Source organism: Typopeltis vanoorti, chromosome 16, assembly GCF_054136105.1.
Source record: "Typopeltis vanoorti isolate ZY-2024b chromosome 16, IOZ_Tvanoo_1.0, whole genome shotgun sequence".
NCBI classification, from domain to species: Eukaryota; Metazoa; Arthropoda; class Arachnida; order Uropygi; family Thelyphonidae; genus Typopeltis; species Typopeltis vanoorti.
In genome coordinates this window covers 51815512-51839818 of record NC_143564.1, presented here as the reverse complement: position 1 = coordinate 51839818, position 24307 = coordinate 51815512, and positions in this window count along the sequence as shown.

Below are 24307 nucleotides of genomic sequence, written 5' to 3'. Positions count from 1 at the left end.
CGTATTCCTTTTGCGATCCTGTCTTGTGAAACATATTGAAATATATTGAATAAAACTTTTCAGGTATAAAGGTAATTGGATTTTAAATATTGACTGTAATTTTATAAATGCTTCCCACTTGTGTGGAAAACATTTAGAAACTTTAGTTGAAAAAGCGTGCGTCTTGATTTTTTTCCATGGTTCACAGACAATTCATCGCGAGGAAAAATCATTGCGGGAAAAATTCATCTCGAGGAAAATTCATCTTGAGGAATAATCATCGCAAGGAAAATTTATCACAGAAAAATTCATCGTGCGAACTATTGATCGCGGAAATTATTCGCTGAAAATGTTATTCGCTATAACTTTGAAATGGTATTATATTGATACCGATATATGAAAATTAAATGCAGTGGAAGATAAATTTCACAAAATATAATTTTATTATGTATCTATGTATTAGTCCGTGCGGTTGGTTGTTTTGCAACTATATGGCTGAGAGAGGAGTGTCCTAGATTCGATTCCCGTCGCTTACTTGACGAGCTTAGGATCTTTCTCAGACATTGACAAGTTGACCGGTCTTGGGAAAAATAAGGAAACGAACTAAATAAATAGGAATAAGAAAAAGTTTATTATTATATGTAGTTTTCCAGGCATCTCTGTATTCATCCAGTTGAGTTATTTCTAGTGGAGAGAAAGATAGGAAGAGAGAGAGTATCTATGCTGATAAGTTGGTTATTATACTGCCAGAATTGTTTACTTGGTCTTTCTCTCCGTCTTTGCCCATTTGAGGGGTCGTATAAAAATAAGATAGCAAATTATGGAGAAGTAGGATATCGTAGGTGATGTCCAAGCCAATTAAGTTGACCTCTGCGTTGGGTTTCAATCAAGGGTTATTAGTTTGTCTCTTCTAAAATACTGGGATTGCGAATATTATCCTTCCAAGACTAAACCGAGTAACAGTCTTAAGCAGGATGTATTAAAGCTAATAATGTTTTTTATTGCTTTTTGGGTGGAACCTTCCCATGTTTCTCCACGATACAATAAGATAGCCTGAGGGGGTAAAGCCTAATATTTGTTTCCAACGTCATGAAGGGCGATTTCGATATATTGCTTAGATTCCTCTATTGATTCAGAGTCTACATTTTCTTAATAATATGTCATTTACGCTATTATTTATATTTGAACCTAAGTATTGGAAATCTTCTACTTTTTTTTCTAAAGGTTGGTTGTATTCTGTAATGATGAAATCTTGTACTATATTTGTTGGTATTTTAGTTTTAAATCATTTAACTGTCAATCCAAATATTTTTGCAGCGTGGCATAGTTTGTCAAAGTGTTGATGCGCCATAGCTATAAATGAGTCTGTTAATACTATATTGTCTGCATAGCTGAGGTTGTTAGCCCGGTTGAGTCGGCTGTTAAAGACATGATATTTCTGAATACAGTTTACTTTTGAACAGACTAAAAGTAAAATTTAAAATCTCTTTGTGTCATAAAATACTAGGATTGAAGGAAAGGTAAAGACTGGTATTGAAGCAGCAGATTTTCAGATGCTGATTTACATCATTATGACAGCGTTTACGTAATTTTATTATCATTTTCTATAATAGCTTTGCTCAAAATTGCACCAATGAACTTCAACAAATTCTGCAATGTTCAGGGAAAAAAACCTCTTCATCAAGTCTTCTTGTTTCAGATTTTTCTTTGTGGTTGCTATGAAGGTTGAAGATGGGCCCTCCACATTCTTGGAATGAATGTGGAGGGCCCATCTGCAACCACAAAGAAAAATCTCAATACAAAGAAGACTTGGTGAAGTGTTTTTTTCCTGAACATTCAATTGCAACCTGTACTGTACAAATCCAGAAGATAATCGTAATGTAACAATACGAACTGTGTAATTCCAGAAGAATCCTAGTACGTGAGGACTTTAGCAGAGTTTATTGTGGTTTTTATTGGTAATTTCTTTTTTTATCACTAGAGGGCAGGCTAAGAAAAATCAGTTAACAACGTAGATGTAATTTACCTGTATAGAGTGCAACAGCATGTAGCTTGTTTCTCATCATCACAAGAGAGGTCATCATCAGAAGGATACATGTGTATCCTTCTGATGATGACCTCAGTACAGGAGTCGAAATGTAAAGTTATTATTTTATTATAAATCAGTAAAATAATCTTTTCAACACGTGTGTTTTGTGTCCTTAAATTCATAAATATGAATGCTGATCACCCTGTAACCTTAAAAGAAAGAATTTGATGCAAAATGTTTTCACTTGACAACCGAATTTTGGGCAATATATATTTAGTGTCTTTTATGTATTGGGAGAACCTTTTCAAATAATCAAAATTCACACTAGATTGATACATTCAAAGACTGTTGTAAGAGTGATTATTGTAAATCATATAAGATTGCTATCGTGGACATTTTTTTTATTTTCCTTTAAGTGTAATTTTGGCTGCCATATGCAGCCACGAAATTTAAATTTATTTTTAAATCTAGAGAACGAAGAAGTGGACATTTTATTTATTATTTATTTAGCATTAATGAGAATTCTGATACTACATCGATGACGACATATAATTTATATTAGATTCATATTTTGTTACCTTTAGAGATATAAAATATAATTTCGAACCCAATACAGCAGCAGCTTTTTGGAAACTAGCACACTGAATATTGTTCAAAACCGTGTCTGATAAAAGTACTTGAAGACTGGTGAACTGATTCTCAGAGAAAGAAGAATAGCACAATACATTAGTATCATATTATAAGCAGATGAAAGGCTACCCAAAAGAATGGAAAGTGATCATGGCTGAAGACGGTCCATTGCTCCTTCTGTCCTGATAAATATATACACTGTCTACCAATAATTGTCCAGACAATCCTGTTATTTGAGTTATTGAACATTCCAGGTTTGTTGATAACATGAAAACCCCTGTACAGACAGCATGACTCAGTATTTCATTGTAGCAGGTGGTATGGCAACACCACGTGAACTCAGTGACTTCGAGAGAGGTGTCACCTTGGGCTGTCACATTGGTGGCATAACCGTACATGCCATTGGCGATGAACTGGAGCATCCAAAAATCAAGTGACACGATGTCAAAACTCATCATTATATGTATATGTATTTCTGGCTGTCCTGTACTTCGCATCGAAATAATATTTTATCATAACTGCATATTGAGATAAATGTTTTGCTGTTAGTGTTTTGTGTTCAGACATTGCAGTCCATATAAAGCCGATATTGGCTCTTTGTTCCCAAAAATGAGTTTTATCATTTTGTACTGCACATTAATATAGTTAGTTTGTAGGGTGCACAGAAAGTATACGTTGTTATATTGTATCTTAATATATTTTGCCATAGTGCTTTGTATATTAATCTTTTTAGGCGTGTGGGAACTATGTATTTTAACTTGTAGAGTTTGCCAGTTATTCTTCGGAGTTTCTTTTGTAATTCGTTTATGTGCCTATTCCAGTTCATATCTGCACCGAAGTAAATTCCAAGGTATAGCCTTGCTTCTGGTTAGTTTCTGCTGTTAATAATACTAATTTTTATGTCAAATAATACTTTATTATCTTTCTAATAAATTAAATAGGTATACATACAATTTAATCATAAATACCTTTCGAACGCGATCAAGCGCCATAGAGTGCAAACGCCACTTCTACTGAGTTACACGGGCTCATAATAAAAAAAAATAATAATAATAATAATATTTTTGATAAACCAATGAATACTATCATACAGAATATTTACGTGTATGTACATGAGACAGTTTTCTGTACAGTAAGAAGATTCAGTACAGAGAACTTAATTCTTTTTAATCATACGTTCTTTTAACTAATTAAATATTCATCGTGTTTACATATGGATTGGCACGAATGTGCAAACAATTCACTGTACAACGCAGTAATACAACACACAGTGCAATAGTAATAATAATAATGGAATGATTTCAATATTTTTATAGATTCTGTATTTATTATTATTACATCACACCATGAGGGAGTACAAAGACTCATCCAGGGAGGGCATCTGCTCTACAACTCCACGTCTCACTACTCCTCCAACTTTCATCATCTGACACCAACGCCATTTAGCGCCGCTTATCAGCGGTATTACTTTAGGCAGACAATCACAAACATCCATGCCCACGGAGGGATTCGAACCAGCAGCCTTTTGGCTGGAGAGCAGATACGCTAGCCACTCGGCCAACCAGGCCGGGTATGAATATAATAGAGATATTTTACTTCTCTAAAAATTTAGCATACAATTTAATTTACAGAGCACATAATTTTTTAATATACGTGTTCGTTTGTTTGGTTGTGTGGCATTTCTGCTTTCTTCCTTGAAGCTTCTCCTCAGCTTTTCTAAGGAAAATAAGAGCTGGCGGTGGTTTCGTGGTTTTGTTTCAATACCCTTCAGGTGTAGATTTAATTGTTTATATGTATATATATATATATATATATATATATATAAATGTTATTATTATTTTTATTATTTATGCAAACTATGCAGTTATGCAGTCTATGCAAAACATCAAACAGCCACCTAACAAATTTATAAATATTACACAGGAAAATTGTGTCAACAGTGATTTGGACACCTTACTCGCAACAACCAACATCCGACCAACACATGGTGACACACAGAATCCTGAGCATTAAAAACCTGAAACGCTACATCACATTAACATGAAATTACTTCAACATCACCTATCGAAACAGAGACACACATCGTATAACACGACCTACTACAACAACTTTCTACATCCCTGCACCCTTCAACAACTCATACGGTTCTTCTGTGAGATCACATCAGCTACCAACGCAACTCAACAACCTACCAAGAAATTTAAAACACATGGATAAATACAGAACATTAAAACACGAACTCTGTAAAATATACCAACAAAGTTAATATACCATTAACACTAATATACACCTCACAAATCACCAGCATCCAATGCCTACATCTCATCCATAAACAGTGACAAGAACATAAATAGTGAAGACTATATCTCACTCTCTTCATAAAAGCTAACCCAAGCTTCGAAGTAGGTGGGATTAACCTACCTCACTCATCTGCACGTAATAATTATAATCAAAATTGCAGATTATGTAACAAAACAGTCAGTAAAGTATATAACAATAAAGAAGATACTGATTATTATGTGATAATATCATTAATATAATATTATTATGTAACATGAAAAAATAATGTAGTAAGTTATTCTTATTATTAAAAAATTATGTAAATAATGAGTTTACATTGTATGTTTGTGAGAATTAGGAAATATAATATTTTAACTGCATATATATAAATACTGTTGTATAATCACACTTTCTCAAACTTTAAAAAAAATAGTAAACTACAACATGTAATATTATATAACTTGTGTAACTCTGAACTATATGGTTGTAAATTATTACTGTGATTGTTATTTTAAAATAATAGCAAAAAAAAACTGTTTTCATCATTATTATTGAAATCTCATTATATGTAGCACTTAGTGCTGAACCTTGTAAAATAATATACTGAATGTTACTCAAGATGATCACTGTATATATGTAAATATCTGAGATACAAAATTCGTAGGGCAAAAATACACTTCTACTTCCAAAAATTCATGCAATATAACGACAACATGAATCAAACCTGGGATACACTCAACGAATTAGTAACCTGAAAAAAGAAAACTTCAGTACAAGAGTTCATTGCAAAAGGCTTTGGTCAGGACATAAACCAAGTGCAGCTAGAAGACTCATTCAACCATGCCTTCACAAACAGTATCACACAACTAAAAAAAGGCAATCTACCAACGATCAACAAAAACCTACCAACACAAAGTCAACAACAAACTATGTATTTTCCACCCGTAACAAAATAGGAACTGAAAGCACTCTTACAACTAAAACCAACGACCACCCCAGAAATAGATACAATAAGACTCACAGATATTATAACATACTTTGAACAAATAAATCCAATATTTTGAGACTCGTGAACATAATATTCGACAATGACATTATTCCACAACAACTAAAAACTGAAATAATTACGCCAATTTACAAGCATGGTAAAAGAAACGATACTCAGAACTACAGACCAATAGCTACTCTACCAGTCATTTCAAAAATTCTTGAAAAAATAACGCACACCATACTACAGAACTATTTTCAGAAGTACAGCATCATCTCACAAAACCAATACGATTTTGAAGAAAACAAAAAGCACCATCACTTTATTAGAAGACATCGCTTGCTAGAAAATTAATAACTGCCTAGAATGATTAGAAGTACATCGACTTTTGCTCTAATTTGAATTCTAATTTTATGAGCGCCAGAATATTATAAATGCAAATTCATCTGGAGTGTGATAACAGAAGCGGCTTCAAAAGAAGAGGTGCGAATCGAAGACTGAATACATGCAATAGCAATGAAAGGAATCAGTAAATAGGGAGGTTATTAATCAGATTGAGTGTTATGTGTTGTAAAGAAGAATTTATCGAGTATCATAAACTACTGCAGCTAGTCCGCACCTAGATAATTCTGGACTTTGTAAAGAAATTACAGTTATTTTGAAAGAACAGAAGTTGATGAGGTTATCTGAAGACGATATGAAGATCATATTTCTGGCGGCTAGTGCTATGGAGCAGGTGCAGAATTCGGTTCCCAGTTTTAAGAGATAATCTCAAAATCTCCTTATAAAAACTTACTCTGTGTTCAAGAAATCCGGAAATTTTAAGAATCCCCGATTCCTTGCATAAGCAGTGTAGGATTTTTAGACAAGGAGTCAATGATCATCAATTATCAGCTACAAATTTGTAGACAAAGATTCTAGAATCCTTAAGTAGCCTGAATGCTGACGAAAAGCTCTTGAAATATATTTCTCTCTCTCTCTCTTCAAATTATTCTCCTTTATTATTGATATAGACCTGGAAAAGTGACATCCTCTTTCAACAAAAATTAAGGAATATTTGCAAAAACTAAATATTTATACGCAATTTAAGAAGCGTATTTGTTTCAAGAGAAAACTGTATAGAAATTAAATTTGAAGAGAAAATCTGGTAAGGAATATTTGAATGATCAAAAATCAAATGATCCAAATATAAAAGTTACTTACTGAGAAACGGGAATATTTTTTTTAAATTTCATAATAAATATATCCTAATTATTCATGTTCTCTTTCAGGAATAATATGTCATCATCCCTGAGTATGACGAAAGGCAGCACATGGTGAATATTAGTTGATAATTAATTAAGGAAAATATTTACACTTTGTTATAGTACGCCCACAGATTCGAGACCCTTCGACACTTCTGCGCATGTCACAGAAAGGAGAATCCATTCAGAAAATAGGGTAATCAATCCGTCCTCTGGGATGAGTTGTTTATTATTACACTTCGGAAAATTAACTTCTCTTTTATGATCATTGTAGTTTTTAAAGTTGTAACTATTTTGCTTGTATAACAGTTGGGAATTTTATCTATAAAGCACGTTATTTCGCGTGTTGGCGACCAATTAATACGTCCTTCATTTCTTTCTCCCCTTCAGCATGAATCGAGTATTCTTGACAACTCGCCAAGGAGAGATCTACAAACTGTAGGCGAACTATATCTCGTAGACCAATAGATTTCACAGGGCTAAAAGCGTTTCGTAAAATATGAGGGTATCTTGATTTACTGAAGAATTCAGTAAATCAAGATTTTCCTTATTTAATGTTTATTTATTTTCTGTACTTTAACTGTACTGTCCAATGAGACAGTATATTTAAATAAATTTATATAATTTTTCCTTATTTAATGTTTATTTCTTTTCTGCAGTTTTAATTGTTTTACTTAGAAGTTTGCGTAAATGCACATACGAGGTATGTACACTTACTCATATACATGGTTTGCAGGGTGGTGATTGAACATAGCAGAGGAAATCTTTCATCCTTGGAAAGTTTCAAACCTATAGCGTCTTTAGTACGTGGTGAGGAGTTTTTCATATACATTCGCGAATATCCATACTACACCGCAATTTTAACTATGAATAACGGAAAGCAATGAACTATCAGAAATTGAACACGTATATTTATATATATCTTTCATCCTTGGAAAGTTTCAAACCTATAGCGTCTTTAGTACGTGGTGAGGAGTTTTTCATATTTTTCCTTAGTTAAGGTTTATCTCTTTTCTGCAATTTTATTCTTTTTTGCATGCTGATACATCTAACTTCTTATGAATACATTTTAATAATTCTTTTAATAATTACAATAACAGAGTAGTTCTTAAATTCATATTTGATAAATAAATTTTACGACGAGAGCATGCATTCTTTAAATGCATAACTTGTATTAGAATAATATCCGCGGCTCAAAAGCTATCAGTGCAGATACCTACTGATGCACGAATTAAAAATTTAAAACTTCAAAACAGTCGTGTTTACCATGAATTTAAAACTGATATCTTAGTGCATCGTTGTTCGTCGTATTTCATTGTATCCTTTCAAATAACTTGAAAACTCTGAAACACATTCATAAGAATGGCAGTAATCAATCCTCTAAGGTATTTTCTGAAAATTATACGATGACACATCCTCAACCGCTTTCTGTTTCCTACGCTTTAAATAATATGATTACTCAGCTGAATATCTCGCAGGAAATCTAACATATGATTGTGTAAGTAGAACTAATGAATTCATAGAAACAGTTTCATAGGTAATCACTTACTGCAAAGAGTTATTGTGAGAGACTCATTGTTACAAACATAAATCAGTTTGCTTGTGTATGTGAGGATGATCATCTTGTACACAAGTAAAGTGTGTAGGATAAAAATAAATCATGTTAAACGCACGCACGCACGCACGCACACACGCACACACACACACACACACACACACACACACACACACACACACACACACACACACACACAAATTTCATTTTGACTATTTTAATTGCAAAATTAAGAATGCCACCACATACAATAATTCGTCTAAAATGTATCTTTTCATGATTGTATGCAATAATTTTTTAACTTATTTGCTATCGATTAGGAGAATTGAAATGCAGGTTAGATTGAGTTTTTGATAAATTATGAAGAGTGCTTTAATCAGAAAACTTCGATGTTCACTTCTTCCGTTATTTAAGAGGTGCTATTCAAGTAGTAATTGTAGTGGTTGTTGTGGTAGTGATGATGCACGTTCGTGATTCTACATTCCCGTTCTTCGTGCAATGACTGCACAAGTATGATAGTGTAAGTGATAATGGTTCCCAGGATCTGTAATTAAAAATAAGAGAAAATAATGTGAATTTAAACAATACTGGAGAGAAATAATTTCATTTATATATTCAAGTGTTTTATAATAAATTTTAGCGTTATATATAAAATACAGAAACAATCACGATCTTCTGTCTTGAGTACAAACGGGTAGTAGTCAACTACGAGTAGAATACTTCATACTGTATTATGATTGTAGGCATTTCGTGAATATTACGACATTGCCACCATCATTGAACTTGAGTCTCCCATGACGCTGATTATAGTTGTAATCTCTCCCAGCCTAAGATGGGTTGGTTTTGCTTTCTAAGATGTTCACAGGAATTTCATACAGTCCGTTTGCCCTTTCTTACATATTTACTAGGAGATGGTTTATCTTCTTGCAAAAATCCAGTTTTGGGGAAAAAATAATACTTTTTTAAAACTTGTATTTTGCAATTTAATTTATTATTATAATTATTTCTTAACACCTCCATGCAGTCTAAAGACTCATCGAGGGAGGGCACCTACTCTACAATCTTCTGTCTCCACCACTCAGTCCACCAACCATAATGAACCACAACTAACATCACTACACCAACGCCATCTACCGCCCATCATCACTAGTATTTTCACAGACAATCACAAACATCCATGCCTACGGCGGGTTTCGAAACCGCTGCCTTTTGGCTGGAGAGCTTCGGCCAACCAGGCCGTCAATTATCCTGACTCTCCTTTCTTCCCTTGAGCAAAACAGTTGCTCAAGGGAAGAAAGAGGTGAGTCATGAGGTGCATCATATGCCTGAAGAATTTATCATCCGACGGAAATCAATAACCTATAGGAAATGCCATTGGAATCTACACTTTACATGTGCAGGCTTTTTAGGAACAACTTAGCAACGTAAATCCAATGCAACACGCAAGGAATGGAAGTGGCTACTCTGCAGGGAACAAAAGAGAACAAAGAAACGTACCACAGGCAGCCACCTACGGTGGTCAATTATACTGGAGGCAAAATCAGGTGACGAACTGATCAGACAAAAAAATATAGGTGAGTCCTATAATTTGAACTCCTTAAATATACTAATAGAAAACTAGAAACTGTATAGAGACTACAAAAGCCAGCTTAGTAGATATTGTAGAACTCTTTGATAAACAGAACGAACAAATAAAAAAATGTAACGATTATGAGGATTTAGGCAAACAATGATTTAGCACTGCAAGAAGTCTTGCAAATGATAAAAGACATTAAAGTCATCATTAACGCACTAAATGACAGGCAACAAAATTTTATGAAAGAGACAGCCAAACTTTTTCAAGAACTTAATTCCATAAAAATGCAATACGAACGTTTAAATCAGCAACAATATAAAGAACATCTTGTTACAAATGGCCTTCCTGAAACTGCACCTACAGAAAACCTCATAGATGTAGTTTTAAAATTAGGCCATGCAATCGACATCCCTCTACAGCACAACGACATTCAGACCATAAATCAGATTCCCAGGAACAGCAAAAACAAGGCTTGCCATGACCCGCACCAGTCATAGTTCGTCTTACAAGCAAGTGCATAACAGGCAATCTCATAAAAGCCAGAAGACAGAAAAAACCAGTCGCGAAGGACTTGAACGCATTGCAAGGCAATACACTAATCTCCCTATCCGAATATTTAATGCTATTAAACCAGAATCTGTTGTTCCAAACAAGACAAGCAAAAACGGACCAAATTACCAATTTTTGTGGATCAAAGATGCCAAGATATTGTTTAGGAAATCAGACTTCAATGTCGATAAATCAAAAGCTCAAAAGATATAGAAAGGCTGCCATAGTAAAAAAAAAACAAATCTCCCAATTAGTTCAAAAAGAAGATCACAATAAAAATGAATGTGAACCATCAAGAAAAATGTAATAATATTAGAATATATCAGCAATTTCACTTTGATCACACCTTTCAGATCATTCGCTTGACGTCTCAAATATCAGCCTACTTCTAACGCAGCAATCAAATAAATAAAATATGTAATCACATGTAATTTAAATATGTAATCATAAATTTTAATAAAAATAATTAAAAAAAAGCTGCATCACAATGGAGCTTTACTAAAACATTAGTTCGATGCCAACTACAGGATAGGCAGAAATACATGTATCTAAAATGCATGTATCATATGAATACAATAATCACTACAGAAAGGCCACACGAAACTTCTACATCCAAGCCATGCTAAACAAATTACCTTTTGAATAGAGGAACCTTACGAACTACAATAGCCTGAATAGAGCCCTAAGGACATACTATGAACAAGAAACATGCTCTACTCCCATACAAACTTAATCAATCACAATATATTAGTTTAGGCTTCCAGTTCAGTGATCAATCAAGACATTCCAAGTTATCACGTGTGTGTGTGTTTGCATGCGCAAATTTCTCAATCAACGGCTGTAGTGGAAATCAAACCTATTGAACATCATCCTACTTTCCAACACAGCAAACAAACCATTAAATAATAACTAACTGGTGTCATCCTCAGATAAGCTTGACAAATAAGCTTCGAGGATGAAAGCTGAGAAATTACATTTGATCCAAGATCTATAAAAATAAAAAAGGGGAAAAATCCATACATCACATTTAAGTGCTATAGTTACAGCAATTAAATATATTAAAATCGTAAACATATATAACTCATTGTTAAATGAATAAATGCGGTATTATTATTATTATGCATTATACAGGGAAAAAAAAGAAAAATCTGTACGATTTCATTGTCACAAAATAAAAATAAAACAAAAAACAGAATTAAACCTGTTGTATGTAATCTTATGTGTTGTAAATATGTAATCACAATATGTAATCATAATTTTAATAATAAAAAGGATCTAATTTTAAATAAAATATGTAATCAATGTATGTATCATATGTAATCAATGTATGTATCATATGTAATCAAATGCATGTATGTAGCAATGTATGTATCACATGTAATTTAAATATGTAATCAGAAATTTTAATAAAAAATTATTATTATTATCATCATCATCAGAGACGCTTTAACAGCAAGGGGTAGCAAGCATTATTTCGATGCTCCTATGTTTTAAGTTTTAAAGTAGTTTTTTCTTGTGGACTAAAATTCAAAGTGTATCCATAAATTCCATTCTTCATGCCTAACATATTGATATAAAAACTGTAAGTATCTGTTAAGTAATAAGTAAGTTATAAATTTTCAAATTTCAAATTATATGGCGGTCAATCACGTGAGAGGAGAACAAAGGAAATGGCCATTTTAGCACTCACACCAGGATCGCCTAAACCAGAAATATGAAGTGCTATAAATGCCAGGAAGACTTAACTGGGGAAGAAAACCACATAACATGTAGAAACTGCCAGAGAAATATGCTTTTTCTATGTTCATCATTGTCCGAGGCCGCTTGGCAGCGAAATTCGAATGCGAAGCATAACCAGTGGAAGTGCCCACATTGTACAGAAAGCAACGGAATGTCGCCTTCAACGGCAGATAGGAAACATCCAACCAAGAAAGCAACAGCAGAGGAAATGAAAAACAAGGAGTACAATAACAGAAACGTAGTTGAGCCCACTTTGAATTCATTACTAGAAAATAGATTAAAGAGACCTAAATGATTAATTAATCAATTTTGCTGGAGAACTATTTCAAAAACATGCGGCACAAATTACTAAAAAATTCAACCAATATGAGGAATTTATGAAATTTATTGACAGTTCAGTAGAAGACGTATTGTAGATTGTTATTGAAATTAAAAACAGCGTTAAAGAGCTAACAGAAAGACAGCATAATTTAATTAAAGAGACAACGGAACTACGACAAGAACTAAACTCTTTAAAGCAACAGTACGAACTCCTAAACCAACAGCAGTACAAAAATGATCTCCTCATTGAGGAGAGCATTTTTATACTGTTCTTCCAGAAATTGCTACTGACCATTTAAAAGACGCTGTAATCCAACTAAGCCAAAAAATGGCGCTCCATAGAATCAAAACATATCCATTCGGTACGTCGATTATCTCAAAAAAGTAAACGAGAAGGTTTTCCCTGAACCTCCCCTGTTGTGATGAGACGCATTAATAGCAACAAAGATTAACGGCATAAAGGCTAGAAGGATTAAAGGAATAGTAATCAAGGATATGAATGGGACTCCCGACAATACCCCAATCTGCTTTTTCGAATACTTAAAACCGTATTATCAGAAACTATTCTACCATACAAGAAAAGTAAAAACAGAAAAAAATTACCAATTTATATGGATAACAGACAGCAAACTAGTCCTTTAAAAGACACCAGATGCAAATTCAATCCACATAAAATCCATAAAAGAACTCAACACGCTGCCACATTAAAAGGAACGCTCATGAGTAGTAATGAATGGAACAACATACCAACCTACATGAAAGCGAACTACAAAGCAGATGTAATCACGCCGGAACCTGATAGTTGCCTCATTCTGAACTCGATAACAAAATGGAAAGTGTCTAACCCAAAAAAGGACTATTCATTCTTCAATATAAAGGGATTCAAAAATACTGACTGACCCTGCAAGCTTGTCTGAAGGAAGATATAGACAACATAGACATTTTAATACTAACAGAATTATCCACAACAAACGAAGAGGCAACCATCGACCAAATGCTAAACTTTCAACAACACAAACACTGCAGATAAACTAAACGAGGCGCTAAGTATAATAATATTAGCAAATATAAATTAGAAGTAATAGAAATAAATTATAAATTAGAATTTGCAGAAAATATATTCATCGAAGTTAAAAACATTGAACAAGAGAACTCCTTGATATTAAACGCAATATACAGACCACCCAATGTATGTACCACAAAATTTCTAGATGAATTTAATAGATGGCGTTCTGCGACGAAAGAAGGCGCCTTCGAATAGCTCATAATAATAGATGATATTTATGTTCTTAATGATAAACATTAAGAACATAAATATGCACACAGTATACAATACCTAGAGCTCTTATCAGCATATAACATAACCCTATCCATACAGTCGTATACACGGGAAGATATAGTCGGAAATACAGCCACCTCATCCTGTATTGACCACATAAATACAGGGTGTTCGGGATAAATTTGACATATTTATAATTAATTATATTTTTCCGTAAGTTACATGTATTAACACACACCTCTTCATTTAAAAGTTTGGACCCTTCTTCATTCATATACAAGATGTCAGAAAGGATGGATAGCTGGAACCCACCTGAATCATGGAAGAGAATAACTTGTATCATGATGATTCGTGCCCGCCATCAAAATAAGGATATTACGACTGCTGCCCAATGCTCCCTGAATACAGTAAAAACAATCAGGCATGAACTAGAGACTTGCAATGGTGACTACGAGGATGTAGCAAGAAGAAAGATCCCTAGCAGACGATCTGATTGCGTTCGTACAGCAGAATTCCTCGCAAATCTGCAGGAACAGGTGTTGAAGAACCCTGGCATTGGAATTCGGGCTTTGTTCGTGGAGTTGCTAACTGTAGTCAAGCCCTGGATAACAAGGGTAGGCAATGGTAGGCCGTATGTATGGCAGCAGGATTCGGCCCCTTGCCACACCTCTGGGAAAAGTCAAAAATGGTTGTCTGAAAATTTCTACGACTTCACCAGTCCAAATGTTTGGCCTCCAAACTCCCCAGACCTTAACCCCATGGATTATTTTGTATGGGGCGCAGTTGAAAAAGACACCAATCGCACTTCCAGTAATACAAAAGCCCAGTTAATGGATAAAATTAAAACAGTTTTTGCGGCCCTTCCCAGGGAGACTGTAGCATCAGCTTGTTCGAGGTTCCGAAGCAGAATTGAAGCTGTGATCGATGCTAATGGTGGTTATTTTGAGTAAATCTTGTTGATAGTATTGTAATTAACTCTGCCTGTAATGTTTTTTTGTCAATTCATTAAATTTAATAGATACAAAGAAGATTTTCTTTTTCCTTACGAAACTGTCAAATTTATCCCGAACACCCTGTATAAGGGTCCCCTGCAAACAGCTATACAGCAGCCATCAGAACGTGTAAGTGGCAGACCATTATTTCACTGCACTACAGTTGCGTACTGAACCAGAAGCCTCAAATCTCACTGAGACAATAAAACAGTATAACAGCATCATGAACGAAACTATAGTAAACGACGAAATCAGAAAAAACAGACTAGATGCAGATAGCATCTTTAGATTCTACTGATGCTGTATATACTAATCTTAAACGCACATATATAAATATATAAAATATATAAAAAAGCATTAACAAAAATAAAAATATGCTCCCAAACCAGACGGAATTCATGGATAACAGACAACATATTAATAGACATACAAAGAAAATAGGCATTATGGAAACTTAGAGGTCACCTAACAATGTTTTACGAGCTGAACAAAAATGAACACGGAATCTCTTAACAACACAGATTAGAACGGCAAAAAGAAACTACAGTATTATAGAAACAAATAACAACAGCTCAGAACGACATAAAGTAAACCTAACACCTGATCAATGAAATGCTGGACAATATACACAAAACTACTGCCTCAGAAAGAATAAAACACAACTTTGCTTGCGAGCCCAAATTCTTCCAACAGTTAGCAAACAACTTTAATCAGAACTTTGCGATCTCTGTTCAAAACTGCAGGAAACATTCTCTACTCCCATAAAAAATATTCTCCACTAGGACCACGAGCAACCCAGTCAGTGTGGTTCACTCCCCCCCCCCCCGTAACAAAAGAAGAACTGTTACTTTCAAATCAATAAAAGAACCCAAACAAACGACCAGGAATAGACCGAATCAGACCAAAAGACATTTTAAAAAAAAACACTCAGCTAAAGTATTTCCAGTTATACTTAAACTGTTAACTAAAATATTCGAAACGAGACACATACCTGAAACACTAAAGACGGCATTAAGCACACCCACACATAAAAATGGAGAAACATTATAAGATTACCGACGCATCGCCACATCGTCTATAATTGACCAAATCACGTAATACATCATCTCTTGCAAACTTCCACGTATATTGAAAAATTCCGAATCATTCCCAAAACAAAATATGGCTTTCAAACAAAATAATAAATAAATAAATGAAGGAACAGCAACATTCTTAGAAGATTTCAGAGACCTAATCAACCTGCATTAAATAAAAACAGAATAGTACTAGTCGTTTCTGTGGACTAAACAAAAGCGTTTGACATACTATCATACAAAACATTTTTAAACAAACTAACACATATCGGAAAGGGAGGTCGTCTACTCTAATGGTTCACAGCACACATGAAGAGCATACAAGAGGTACCGGAAACATATGGAGTACCACAAGGAGCTCCTCTATCTCCCATTCTGTTCAACATATACTCGCGCGACATAAGGCATCTTCCCCTAAAAAAGTAAAATCTTCCAATACGCTGATGACACGGCCATAGCAACCATTCGCGACAACACATATGTCGCTTACACAAATATGCAACACGACATCAATCAAATCACTAAGTGGCTAACTGAAAACGGCATATATATTAACCCTAAAAAAACAAAGCTAATAATATTCAAAAACCCTCAGACTCTACCCATTGAAATTAAATATTTCACTGTCCAAAATCCAACCTCCTAACCCACAGCACTGATCCTAAAACGAAAACCATCACACAGGTGAAAACAACGCGTTATCCCGGACTTCACTTTGATGCTGATCAAAGTTGGAAGAGCCATACACACAACAAACTCGGGATAATAGAAACAAACTATCGATTAAAAGACATCGATCCCACACACATAATAATACTAATCTATAAAGCATTATGTGAAACACATTTTAAGATACCAACTACATCATACGCATTCTGCGCAGATTACAGATTTAACAGATTACAATCGTTCTAAAATAAAATGGTAAAACTGATATTCTGGACACAAAGAGAACAGCCCAAACTTATATCGGCAGCAAGAACAGAACACAAAATATTTAAGGTGAAAACTTATGCCACTACCCAGTTATGCTAAAACATTATTTCAGTCCACTCACAGAGTAACCAGAACAACATATCACATAACAAGATCACTATCAATAAATTACAGAACATATAAGTATAATAATCACTACGGAAAAGCCACCCGAAATTTCTATATACCTGACGTGATAAACAAACTGCGATTCGACACAGAAACCGAGGGACATACAGGGAGCTGAAATAGACTCTGTATAAATATTACAGGGAGACTGAAAATTAGAGGGAAATCATACTCTCTCTCTGTGTCACCCCCCCACACAATAACTTGGAATGTATTGATGCGTCACTGAACTGGAAGCCTGAACGAATATATTGTGTTTCATTAAGTTTGTATGGTATTTTGGGGGCATATTTCTTGTTTTAGTATGTCCTTAGAGCTCTTTTGAGGCTATTGTAGTTTGTAAGGTTTCTGTATTCAAAAGGTAATTTGTTTATCGTGTCTAGAATGTAGACGTTTTGCGAGGCCTTTCCGTAGTGATTATTATATTTATAGGTGATATAATTAATTGTCTGAGGTCAGCTAATGTATGTATTTCTGATTGTCCTGTAGTTGGCATCGAAGTAATGTTTTAGCAAAGCTGCATAGTGACATAAATGTTTTGCTGTCAGTATTTTGTGTTCTGACATTGCACTGTATATAAAGTCGTTATTTTCTCTTTGTTCCCAAAATGTCAGTTTTATCATTTTGTACTGAAGCGACATTAATCTATTTAATTTGTAGGGTGCACAGAAAGCATATGTTGTTATCGCATATCTTAGTATATTTTGACATAGTGCTTTGTATATTAGTGTTTTTAGGCATATGGGAACTATGTTTTTAACCTGTAGAGTTTGCCACTTATTGTTGGAGTTTGTTGTGTAGATGGTTTATGTGGCTATTCCAGTTCATATCTGCATCGCAGTAAATTCCAAGGTATCGTATTGTTTCAACCTGAGTGATTGTAGTGGTTTTGCTGTTCTGTGTGTTTTTTATGTTGGAAAGTGGATGTTGGATGGTTATATATTTGTTATCAACTGGTCGCGTCAGTGGATTTCTGAATATCATCAATTTCGTCTTTTCTGAGTTTAGGTGTATGGAGTTTTTCGTGAGCCAGTCTGTGATCAGTTTTATGTCATGTTGCATATTTGTTTGGGCTATGCTTGCGTTATTGTGGAAGGATATTATTGCAGTATCGTCTACGTATTGGAATATCTTACCTTTGACTGGTAACTGATAAATATCGTGCGTGTAAATGTTGAATAGAGTTGGAGAGAGTACAGCTCCATGTGGTACTCCACAGGTTACTGGTAGCTCTCTGCTTCGGTTTGATCCGAGACATGTGATATGCTTTCTATTTTGAAGGTAGTTTGTAAACCACCTGTGAATAGGCCCGTCTATTCCAACATGCCTCAGCTTTTCTAACAAGGTTTGATGTGTGAGTGTAGCGAATGCTTTAGTTAGATCAATAAAGACTACCATGGCAATTTTGTTTTTGTCTAAGGCGGTATTAATTACGGCTGTAAAGTCTTCCAAGAGAGATGTTGTTCCCTTATTTTTCAGAAAACCATATTGTGTTTTGGGGATAATATGAAAGGTCACCGTGTATGCTGTGAGTTTCTTCAGTATGATCCGCTCTATAATTGATAAGTGGTAATGTTTCTATGGGTCTGTAATTGCTGATTAAATTTCTTTTTCCATGTTTGTATATGGGTGTGATTATGGCAATCTTTAGCATACTTGGTATCTGTCCTGTTTTAAATATTTTATTTATTAATTTTAGTAGGATAGGACATAAACTAGTTGCATGTTGGTGTATATCTTTTGGTCTTATCCCATCAATTCCTGGGCCTTTGTTTCGTTTGATTTGATATATTGCAGAGAGAAGTTCTGCTTCTTTTATGGTTGGGAACCATAATGTCTGTTTTGATTGTAGTCCAAGTGGAGGGTCACGTTTTGTGATTGGGGGAATATTTCTTTGCAGTTCTTGGATGGAGTCTGCAAAGTATTCGTTAAAGCCATTTGCTAGTTGTTGGATAGGTTTTGCGTCTTTCATGAAGCTGTGTTTTATGGTTTCGGAGGCGGTGGTGTTGGGAACACAATCTATCATCTCAGTGATCAGATGCCAGGTTTGTTTCATGTTGTTTTGTGCAGAGGTTATTTTGTCTCTGTAGTAGCTTCTTTTTGCATTTCTGATTTGTGTTCTAAGACGAGTCCTTGTTATCTTATATTCAGTTTTTAAAGCTGTGTTATTTGGATATCACATTAATTCTTTCCATAAAGCGTCTGTGTATTTCTAGGATTAAATTTATGCAAGGATTTTGTGTTGTTTTTGAACGAATTCTGACTTTCTTTGTAGCTCTCTTATACATTTCCTCTAATATGAGTTTAATGTTGTTTAATAAGATATCTGGTGAATCTGATGGCAGGTGTTGTAGGTCTGTTTTTCTTATTTCGTGGTTGACTATTTCTTCGTCTAATATTGTTTTCTGTCGCTTTTCTTCTGTAGGACATTGCATGGATATTGTCTTGGTGTGCAGGTTTAGAGCGGTGAAGTAATAGTCTGCTACTTTGCACTGTATGACTGATGCAGTGTAACTGTTTGGTGATGCTCGAACGTTTATATGATCTAGACAGGAGGCAGTGATAGTATTTCCGAATATTTCTTCTCTAGTACATGATGTTATGGTTGGTAATTAAATTATACATGGATAGCGTGTCTAGGTAGTATTGTACAGTGTTGTTCTGGTTTTAGTTTGCAATATTTATGTTTATATCGCCAATGATCATCGGTTGAGCATATTTCTTAACGTGAAAGCCAGCAATTGAGTTCTTGCAAGAATTTTATCATGTTGAGGTTTGGTGGCGTGTGAATAGCATTTAGTATTATGGGGTGCTGTCTATTGGTGGTATTAGTAATTTCGAGGCAATGGGATTCAGCATGCTCAAACTGATAGGCGGTTTGTTTTGGTATTAATTTTTGTTTCATAAATATTAATATTCCACCCCCGCTTTTTGTTTGGCGACAACATGATCTATGTTGTTGGAAGCCCGGAATTTGGAAAGCAGTCGCTTCGTCATTAGTTATGGATACTTCTGTTAGAATAAATATATGAATAATATCAGTTAATTCCTCAGATAAGTCTGTAGCAATAACCAATGTTTTCGGATGCTTCTGATGTTAATATGCAAGATTGAGAGACCTCTCGCTTGCACTGTGTGTGTTGTTTCCATGCATCAAGAGATTCGAGAGTACAATTACTGATGTATTCTGGTGTAATTACATCTATCTGATGGTTCACATTCATTTGTGTTGTGTTGAGATCTTCTTATTGAACTAAGTTGGAGTCTTTTGTTTCACTCTGGAAACCTATCTATATCTTCCGAGCTTTTTCATTCGTATAGACTTTGAAGTCGGTGACTTTCTAAAGAATATTTTGCTGTCTTTGATCCATAAAAATTGATACTTTTTTCTTTTTTTTCTTTTCTTGCTTGGTTCAAAAGATTCTGATTGAAAGGTGTTAAATACTCAGAGAGAAAGATTGGCGTATTGTTTTGCATTGCGTATAAACTCTTGACAACTGGTTTTTTCAGTCTGCTGGCTTTTATGAGATTGTCTCTTGTAGCCTTGCTTGTCAGACTGATTATTACCGGTGAGGGTCGTGGCAAGCCTTGTTTTTTTGTTTTTCCTGGGAATCCGATTTATGGTCTGAATATCATTATGCTGTACGGGGATGTCAATTGCATGGCCTAACTTTAAAACTACGTCTCTGAGATGATATTTTCTGTAGATTCAGTTTCTGTAAGACCGTTTATGACAAGGTCTTTATGTTGTTGTTCGTTTAAAACTTCGTATTGTAGTTTCAGGGAATTAAATTCTTGACGGATTCCGATGTGTCTTTTATCAATTTGTGCTGCCTGTCAGTTAGTGCATTAATGCTGGTTTTAATGTCTTTTACCGGTAAGACTTCTTCGACTTTTATATTATTAAATTTAACAAACTCTTCATATTTGCTAATTGTTTTGGTTATTTGTTTATTCTGTTTATCAAATAGTTCTTGAACAAGATCTACCAAGCCGGCTTTTATATGTTCTAAACTTTCTTCTAGTAATAAATTTACGGAACTCAAATTATAAGACTCACCGATATTTTTTTTGTCTGTTCAGTTCATCGTCTGATTCTGCCTCCGGCGTAAACAATTGCGTAGTGGGCGAAACCGTTTATCACCAACTAAATTGTTGACTGCGGAGTATAACCGATTTTCCCGCATAACCAATCACAGAGAGTTGACTGAAGGATTTCAATTATTTTATTGAAATTCAGGGAGAAAGTATGGCAAACTGCAGTCATCGTGGGGTCCTAAACTCTATATGTTATTGTCAGAAACAATGTGAATTTTGTGGACAATACTCTACTAATACTATGAATGGAAACACCATTTCATCAGGACTATATGCAGTTAATAATAATAATAATAATAATAATAATAATAATAATAATAATTTATTCCATATGATACATACATTACATAGTTTTGATTACGTATGAAACAACATTTCATGCATTTCTTAACATTTGATACATTCATGGATTCTGATAATAATGATAATAATAATTTTTTTTCGCAATAATAATTATAATAATTTATGACATATGATACAACGTTACACACATTTGTTGACATGTGATACGTACATTGCATGCATTTGATTACATATGATATATTTATTTTTTTATTTTTTATTTTTTATCTTGGATGAGATGAGATGAGATGTATTTTCTCAGCTTTCATCCTAGAAGCTTGTTTGTGAGCTCATCTGAGATGACACGAGTTATTATTTATTGGTTTATTTGCTGTGTTGGGAAGCTATGAAATCAAATCTATTTTTAACTGGCTTGATATCCACTGCAGCCGTTGATTGAGAAATTCGCACGCGCATGCACACGACAGCTTGGAATGTCTCGATGCGTCGCTGAACTGGAAGCCTGAATGAATATATTGTGCTTCATTGCGTTTGTATGGTATTTTGGGTGCGTGTTTCTTGTTCATATGTCCTTAGAGCTCTTTTAATGCTATTGTAATTTGTAAGATTTCTGTATTCAAAAGGTAATTTGTTTATCACGTCTGTGATGTAGAAGTTTCGCGTGGCCTTTCCGTAGTAATTATTGTATTTATATGTGATATAATTAGTTGTCTGAGGTCTTGCCATACGTTATGCATTTCTGACTGTTCTGTAGTTGTCCTGTAATAATAATAATAATAATAATAATAATAATAATTGATGCCGTAAAATAATCTGGATATTTTTTGTAGTAATAGGGTTATAATGTGGCGTTATAATACCATTATGACCATATTAACCTAACTGTTTAGGTGTTTAAGGTTTGTGAAAGATTATTGAGCAGAGTAGGTATCAGACTGTTTTTCGCGGTTGCACTGTATGCATTAATGTAGCACCTTATAATATTGTAGAGAATCGTAGTAATAGGTCGACTTATTCCGTACGATATGTGTCTTGATGTTTAGTAATCATAAATGAAGTACATATGATTACGCAATGTCTCAGGTTTGATAGGCTTAAAATATTATGAGGCTATTAAAGAGTTGCTCAGTGTTTAATGTGTGTTGGCTGTCCAAAAGATCTGAATTTTCTTTAAATGAAAATATATCTAATAAACTCAGAAAAACATAATGATGTATGAGTCTCAGTAATATAATGAGATGTATTTTAAATAATTTGTTTAAACTTACAAGAAAAGTACAATGGATACTTTTATACCCATTTTAGGCGTTTCTTTTCAGAACTAAATACATTGCAAATGAGATCTAATCAACACTAATCCAAGTAAATATGAAAATCAAAACGGTATGATTTCAAAATTTGGTGGTTCATTTTTCTTCAAGACAGGCTCCTTGTTCAGTCTCTCTCTATTACTGTCAACTCAGAACATAAAAATTATTGCTTTTTTCAGTATTGCTGAGCGTTCTTGGTCACATCTGTTTAGTTTAATGAGTATTTTAATTAATGGAAAAGAAGTAGGTCATTAGGAGCCATATGTGGAAATTTTCACACTAGTAGAGCTTTTTCTTTCTTTCTTTCTTTTTTTCTTCTTCAAAAACCATCCCATAACTGGTACTGAATATTCTACGAAGCCTTACGGAATTATCTTTCATTCCATTTCCCTTTGTGGCATGAGAAAGAAAGGGAAATGGATTTTCCCTTTTAGTTTTCAGTTACCTTCTCTTTGAATGCACTTGATGTTGTGTCCATTCTTTGCTCATGGAAGAGAGGGTTAATATTTTAATGAATGCGATTCAGTTTCGTAATCATATGCATAAGCACGTTTCGTCTCGATTTCTCGCTGAATCTCGAATTTTTCATCAATATATTGGAAAATATCCCCTCAGAGACCCTAATGCTGTTGACAAACCGCACGTTGTTCTTATAGCGTATGTCGCCTATCAAACCGAGTCCAATTTGTTCTGTTATTTTTAATTGGATTCGATTAGCTTATTACGACATCATCTGATGTGAGAGAACTATAAATACACGCTTAAGCAACTATGTTTCTGTAGTCCTGTTTTAAATTCTGATTGGGATATATTATAATATTCGTCTCAAGTAGAAGAAAAGTATTCACTATCAAATGGAAAGACCAAAGATTGATAATTCATTAATCCGCACTTATGACGATAACTAAATACTAGTTAATGCTAAATTATATTATTTAGGCTGTCCGTTCTGATATTCAAAGTTAGGCTATCCTTTATACCTCATTCACTAAACCATAAGTTAGTTTGTTTAGTTCTTATTTTAACATATAATAGACTCTCTTGCTATAAAACATATAAGACTAAATACTTTTCTTAGTTACTACTACTACTGATATATAAATTAGCATTTTATGTTTCTTACTTTTATGATAAGAAGTAAAACTAACAAAAACATATGTGGCATACCGAAGTCATCAGAGTCAAATCCACATTGAAGAATCCCCACCCTGAAAATCTTAGATTTCCATTCTGAGATGTCAATAAGAATGCCGTGAT